Below are 6,842 nucleotides of genomic sequence, written 5' to 3' on the forward strand. Positions count from 1 at the left end.
CCGCGCGCCTGGGCTCCGGCCACAGCTGCTCAGCTCAGCGGCTCCTGCTCCCCCACAAAACACACCATGGCACTCTTTTCGATTGTCTGTGACAGAAGACATCAGGAGGTTAAAATAGGAATGGGCAGGTTGGACATGAGGATTTTGTAGTCATTTGTCACCTCTAGCAAAGCTGAATTTGTGTCAGTGCTCAGTCCAAATGCTGTGTATATACTAGGAGAAATTTGTATTGACAACTATGTGATTCAGCCCGGCGATCCTCCAATTTTGGTGTTTCCTCTGGGAATCTAGGGTGAAAACAGGAATTCTAAACAATATTGCTTACTGCTTTCAGTACATTTGCTGTTGAACCTTAGTCAGGAGCTTGGATAGAGTTGTCTTAGATGCTGTAGCAGCAGAGAGCTGATACCTGTCCTGGAAGGTGTGAGCTTATGGCAATGCCAGACCCATCTGGATTACAACAGCTCTGGGAATTGGAGAAGGGTTTGATGGAAACTGAGACTTTCAATCTGACTGAATGTTCTGTAGATGTGGCTGTGCAGGTTAGTTTATCTTGGTTACTTTTGAAGAGCAAGTGAGAAGGGGACCTCTTTCTCAGAGCAATCTGTCAGTCCCATGGGATTTTTCTTTCAGGATAAAGGATATAACCTAAGGGGATGGTAGCTGTAATCAGCATGGCATTTCAGGTACCAAAAGGTGTTTCATGAGCCCAAAGGAACTTGGAAATAAAAAACTGAACAAGCTCAGGGCAGCTTTCCTCATTCTGATTTCTGTTAAGTATTTCTTTGTTTCCAAAACAAACTAACTGCTTTGGCTTTACCCCCCTTTGTGCTTCCTGCCCCCTCTTGGTGACCAACACCCTGTTTGGTCTGTAGGGGATCATGATGCCAAGCCTTGGGGGCACCACTGGTGTTATGCCCCATATTAAAGACTGAGGGTTTAGGGCTTGCAGAATGAGAAACCTCAGCCACAGGGGTTAGTTGGTCAGCCCTTTGTGCATGTTCTGACTTAAGGGGGGTGTGAACTCAGCCTGTGTGCAGGTGCTCCCTTTTGGCTTGGTGTCTTAGGAATTTGACTGTAACCGCAGCTTGGCAGTTATAAGCAATGGGCACCATGTTTTAAGGAGCATATTCCATTGTGATTTCTAACTTTCATGACCATCAAATGTTTTGTTCATGTATGGTCAGCTACTTTCCTCCTTGAGCACAACCAAGGGTTGCTCATGGCTTTCCTAAGCTCCTTCCTCCATGCTGCATCCCAAGGAGATTTCAATGGCATTTCAAAAACAAGAGTGAGAAACAAGAGTGACTGATGCAGGTTAGTCACCTTCCTGATGCAGACTGACCCTGTCTTGGGACTATCTTCTAGGTCTCTCCCTAGAAAGAAAGGAGATTTAGGAATGAAGTTTACTTGCTGGCTTTGCCTGCAACTCAGAAGACTGGACAACAAGAGAAGCAGACAGATTTAGAGAATGATGTGAGCACCACTTTAATAGGCTGCAAGTCACCATCTGATTTTATGCATTATCCTAGCTTCCACCTGCTGCTCATCCTACCTGGATTTTCAGCAGCTCCACTTGGGGAAAAATTGCATCGCAGAGCTGGCCCAGCTCCTATGGATGAAGTGGGTGAGTGACATCACTCTGCTACCCAGCTATGCAGCAGGGCTCCCAGCTTTCCTTGGAGAAATGGTTCCTTAAAGGATGCTACAAAATGATTTGCAGTGGCATGAGATTGTGTATTTCCAACTGCTTGAGGTGCCTGCTTGAAGCTGGCCCCAGTGCTCTGGAAGTGGGCAGTTGCCATCGGTAACACATCCTTCCTCCGAGTATTTGATCTCAGCGGATGTCTTTTGAGCCATGGAGTGTGGCGGAGTTGTGGATATGCCTCAGGTGCCCTTATTAGATGCCTGGATGCATTTTGAAAATGGCTGCTTAGAAAATGTCTAATTGCTATTCCACATATTCAAAAAGGTTTTTTTTTTCCTCTTGTCAAGGCTTTGGCATGCCTTGGATTGCTAAATATACTTTCCTCTTGCAAATTCTTGGCAGGAATCTGTGTAAGGAATCATGCCAAGCAGTCTCTTCAAATGTTAACAAGCTCATCGGTGTGGCTTTCCCAGTGCAGGGTTTGTGCTCTTTTTTTTTTCCACCTTCCTTCCCAAAAAACCCCAACCCTTCTTTTTGTACACTGTTGCTCTAAGCGCATGAACTATGGCAGCTCTGCAAGAAAGGATTTTTCTAACCAGAGCCAAAAAATAGTGCTTGATTCGTGTTCAACAGTTTGGTGTCACAGCCCTGCTCAACCTCCCGGGCTCCTGTTGAGTAGGAAGCGTGGATTTCGGGGTGCTTGTGGAAAACCTAATCCATTTCCTCTCCTCCTTTGCCATTCTTGCTTTTCCTCTGTTCTTAGCAAGCTGGACTGTGTCCTTGCATGGTAATTGTAGATTTGATGTCTTTCTTCCAGTAGCCTATTAGCAAGTGAATGAGGCTGTCATGCTCCCCTTTTGTTTCCTCCCCAGTGCTTATCCGGGCGCAGGAGCAGCCCTGGAGGTGGTGCCTGCAGCCGGGCAGGACCCAGAGATTAGAGCTTCAGACTGGGCTGCTTCTCTCCCTCTGCCCCAGGCAAAGAGCAGCTCTGCTCTGGCATCTGGAATTTACAAAGCAAAGAAAGCAGTGAGAAGCCAGAGCAGCACCTCTGAAAACCTCAATGTCTCCCTACAGGAAGCCTTACCCTAGGACAGTCGGCATTCATCAATCAGTGTGAGGTTACACACCTCCCTTTGGCTTCACTGCCGACAATCTTGCATAAGCATTTGGAGAGCCTTGCCCCTGACTTGCTCTCCTGGCCTTCAATCATCTGTTGGACACACCCTGGGAGCAAGCCTTTGTGTTCAGGTTGGGGTGTTGGATTCCCCTGCCTGTGCTCAGTCCTACCTCCTCTTCATGGAAAGAGTTCCGTGTGGGATGCAGGGAAGGTGCTCCAGAGGAATTGAGTTGTGGGGCCAGAGAGCCTGAGTGCATCACACTGCAGCCTGGAATGAACAGTGCGTGTTATTGGAGGGACCTCTGCTCACACTGAGGAATATTTATTTATAACCCATGAGTTTAGTTTCAGGAATTTGCTCTGTGACCTTTCTCCATTTCTTTGATTAAACCTCCCATTGTAAGAGGAGAGTTTTATTTTGCAGTCCGTCCCCACCCTGAGACAAATGTCCTGCAAGTCACAGCTTTGCTCTGCCCTTCAGGCAATTCTGGAACAGCTTCAGCTCTCTGCAAGTGTGCAGAGAGAACCTGATTCCTCCAAGTAAAAATACTTGATGCTAAGTGATGGGCCAAGAGGGCACTTGCCTTTCTCACTGAATATGCTTCTTCCAAGTTGCCACCCACTACTGGGCCTCACCTTTGAAGGAAGGAGTTCTGATGCAAGGAAGGATTGTCTCCAGTATCCCAGCTGTGAGGGCAAGTTGGTTGCTCGAAGATAGGATCTTGGGCTCCATCAGTCATGTCTGTTTCCATTCAAGTGGTTGCATTTGAAACTGTCCTTACTATGCATTTGAAACTGTCCCTACTATTACTATGATGGATTAGATTTGAGATTAAAAGGCAAATCTGTAAAGGGAGCATTAAAAAAATCCTTAAATGAAAACCAGACCCAAGTCGTGCAAGGAAAGAAGAGGAACAAATAAATAATCTAGGCATTAAACAATTAATTTTTAACCTTAGTCAGCTGAAGATGTATTTTTCTTTTTGCATGAGGAATATGAAACAAAGAAATGCAAGTTCCTGTAGCAAGCAGGAGATGCTTGTTCCAAAGTAGGTCCACCTCTGACAGAAATGCTGTCTGTGTATGTTGTCGTGCTCCTTGGGGACCTCAGGTGAAGACTATGCTGGTACCTGTCAAAATAAAGAACAAAACAGTCCAAGGAAAAGATAGAAGACGGTAACAATCAAAGAGATATGGAAGATTCATAGCCCTAAAAACAGGCTTTTTATCTGAGCCCATCTGCAGCCTGGCCATTACTTTGGTTTGGACTATTATTACTGCACCAGTGCTTAGCAGGTGAAGATGATGGTTTTACAATATATACCTTAATCACTGATAAGTCATTTCCCATTGCTCACTTGGAGAATCAGAGGCATAAGAAATGGTGATAGAGCTGCTGGTTGTGTTACTGTTTTGCTCTCAAAGGGTAGAGAGTGATTGTACATGGTAATCAGGCTACTTTGTTTCCTGCCCTTTCCCACTGCTTCACTTTCTTCGGTGTGTTATCACCTTACCTGGACCCTTCTCCATGTTGTGAGGCCTTGAAGGCATGGAATATCTTGTTTTCCCACTGGGGCAAGCTGAGCACAGAGGATCCTGCATGCTGCCTGTTACCTCTGTTCATCTGGAGCATGGAGTTCACCCAAGCCTTTGAGAATACATTTCAGGAGCACTCCCTGCCATCACAGCAGGAAGGTGGTACCTTTGTCAAAGGGAAAACTTGCCATCACTTGCAGGAAAAGGGGTTGCATAGAAATGAAACAGACTCTGACTTGTGGTTTTACTCTAAATCAGCTGCATTTTTAACATTCAGAAGCCAACAAAGATGAAAGACTCCTGGTCAACCTCTCTAGTCCCTTGGGGAAAAAAGTAAAAAGACTTGATAAATATTTTGCATTAATAAATTCCATTTGTCTTATAAAACAAAGTTTGCCAGCTACCAAAGCAGGAAAAATATTTTACATAACTCTGAGTGCGACGTCTAAAAGGTTGCTATGAGCCTGGTTTGAGCAGCTCTTTCCATATCCAGAATGGGAAGGAATGCTAATCTTCACCCAAGCTAGGACCAAGCTTGCTTCATGTGTCTGTGTGGTGGTCCAACTCTGGCTGGCCGCCAGGTGCCCACCAGAGCCGCTCAACTTGACTTGGGGAAATTAATTTAATTTATTGCCAATCAAATCAATGTGGGGTAATGAGAAAATGAAAACCAAACTCTTAAAACACCTTCCTCCCACCCCTCACTTCTTTCCCAGGCACTCCACTCCTGAATTTCCCTCCCTCCTCCATGGCCTCAGGGGCACCACTGCCTCACCATGGTCTTCCTCATGGGCTGCAGGGGAATCTCAGCTCCAGCGCCTGGAGCACCTCCTGCCCCTCCTTCTTCACTGAGCTGGGTGTCTGTTCCTCTCATTCCTCTCTCTGGCAGCAACTGCTGTTGTGCAGTAACTTCTTTCCTTTCCCTTCCTAAATCCCTTATCCCAGAGGTGCTGCCACCATTGTGGATGGGCTCAGCCTTGGCCAGCCGTGGGTCCATCTTGGAGCCAGCTGACATCGGCTCTGTTGGACCAAAACCTTGCCATGCAAGCCCATGTACTTTTCTGCCAGACAGTTAGATTTATTGCAGGCTGGTGAAGCAGGTGAGAGGTAAGCCATAGAAAAAGAGATAAAGATGTGCAAATGTCCCAGAAGCTGTTCGTGAACCCAAAACAATGTCCCTCATTGTGCTGTGGGAACGTTACTATAAAAGGCAGGAAAAGAACAGCTGCCTACTATTATTATTTTGTTATTAATTTTTAAGTGTGATGTTGATTAATCAGTGGAGCAGATTCCCCAGGGATGTTTCTTGGTCTGGACTACGAAGTTTCTGATTCTCAGGGCAGGAATTGAGCACTGGCTGTTCCTGCTGGTCCTGACAGGGTCTTTGTGATGGTTTGCATCACCCTGCTGTGGTTTCATGTCAGGCTGTGGAGTGTCAGACATCAGCCACAGCATCTAGGGGAGCTGCAGGAGGCTTTGCAAGCCCACACCCTCAGTCTTGGTTAGCACTTCCTGGCACACAGAAATACAAATTGTTATGAGTGGTAGAAGAAGGAGACACCCAAGCCTGAGACAAGCAGGATGCAGCTGAGGTCTGCCTTCAAATAACAGTCTCAAGACCATTTCAGGTTTGGCACTCGCAGCATTCCAAGCCAGTGGTGCTTTTTTGGCTTTGTAGGATGCAGACCATCACAGCTGACTAACCTCCCTCCAGCCCTCCCATCTTCTCCTAGGTATCAGCCTGGCTTGCAGGAGCTGGGGTTGTTTCTCTACTCAGTTTTAGTCCATTTCCTGGTCACCCCTGCCTGCCTCCTTGAAGATGAACTGGCTGCAGCTTTTTGTATGCTTAGGCTTCCCCTTGAGCCTCCCTTTGCCTTGGGCCATCTGCTACCAGATGATCTTTTGGAAGGAGGGGTTGACCAAAGGCTCACAAGTCTCTGTCAGTGTCAAGGCCAGGAAATGCTGTGAGTTGAAACACAAAGAAAATGAGGGATGCAGCAGCTCTGGGGGTACAAGAACTGTTGGAGATTGGCTCCTACAAGAATTGAAGCCCCCAGCCCTGCTGCCAGAGATGTGCATGCCAGGAAGATATGCCATGGTGAGCCACATGGGAAGTGTCCATTCCCTCTTGGGAAGGTATTTGAAATGGTTGACTAAAGATTTATCCTGATTTGGGGTGAAAATTTATTTGTGAATCCCAAACAAGGTCTCTTGTGGAGCTGTGGGAATGTTGCTATAAAAGTCACGAAAGGCCCAGCTGTCTACGATTATTGTTTTGTTGTTAATTTTTAACAATAAGGGCAATTACCCATTGGAGCAGATCCCCCCTGGGATGTTTGTTGGTCTTCAGTATTTAAACTATGAGGTTCTGTGAGCAGAGACGTGTCTAGAGCAAAGTGTTATGTACAGCACCGAAAACCTCAGTGCCTTCAGCCACAGCTTGTGCAAACCTACTCTCAGTTGTGTTGCAGCAGTTCAGGAGGGCACATGTGGCCAGACATGCTGTCTCAGCAGAGGGGTGTCTGCTCCTACTGGGGTGGC

The sequence above is a fragment of the Geospiza fortis genome, unplaced genomic scaffold (assembly GCF_000277835.1).
Source record: "Geospiza fortis unplaced genomic scaffold, GeoFor_1.0 scaffold112, whole genome shotgun sequence".
In the NCBI taxonomy this organism is placed as follows: domain Eukaryota; kingdom Metazoa; phylum Chordata; class Aves; order Passeriformes; family Thraupidae; genus Geospiza; species Geospiza fortis.